Below are 766 nucleotides of genomic sequence, written 5' to 3'. Positions count from 1 at the left end.
TGTAGAATATCATAATCGAGAAATTCAGTTGAGTTTCTCGTGAAAACCAAATGGATTTGCAGATGAGTGTATTTTTCGAAAACAGTCTACTTTGGGTTCAAGTAGAGCATAAGGTTGACGGAAACTCTGGGACTGCGCCTACCTGATGAGCCCAAAACAGAAGGGCGAAACCGTTTGTGGGCTGTCGAAGAGTTTTCAGCAACCCTGTGAGCAGTTTCCTTTATGGAAAGCAATTAGCAAGTAATTTTTCCAATAAGTAGGATATTCGTCAGGAGTAACGGAGAACATTTTCATCGTATCCACTTTCAGTCATGTCTACTTCAAGTCCATTTGGATTTTTAACACCAGTTTGTCTCCATTTTTCCTGTCGCTTTCAAGGGAACTGTGACGCATTACCTTTGCTGAGCGACCTCCCTGAGTAATTCAGTTTAAGCACATTTGTTGACGACAGTCCTTTGAATTTACAGTTTCGCAACAGGTTCAAATATTCAATGGAAGGAGTGTAGTAACCAGCTCAGCGGAATTTGCCGCAAGTGTCCTAAGGTGATATTGCCCCCACCAGCAGTCGTCAGGGTCAGAAACTGAGGTACGTTTTTTAATATAATCGTACTAAAAACAGCCATACCTGCTTTGTTTATGACAATGAACTTCATTTCCCTGTCAATTGGTGAGATAGACCAAGTGGTTAGAGCGCGAATTTACTGACTGGAAGGTCCGTGGTTCGAACCCTACCTCTGCCTCTCGACTTCCCCTGTCTAGGCTTGGG

The sequence above is a fragment of the Opisthorchis viverrini genome (assembly GCF_000715545.1).
Source record: "Opisthorchis viverrini unplaced genomic scaffold opera_v5_117, whole genome shotgun sequence".
NCBI lineage: Eukaryota > Metazoa > Platyhelminthes > Trematoda > Opisthorchiida > Opisthorchiidae > Opisthorchis > Opisthorchis viverrini.
Note: the sequence above shows the minus strand (reverse complement) of the source record.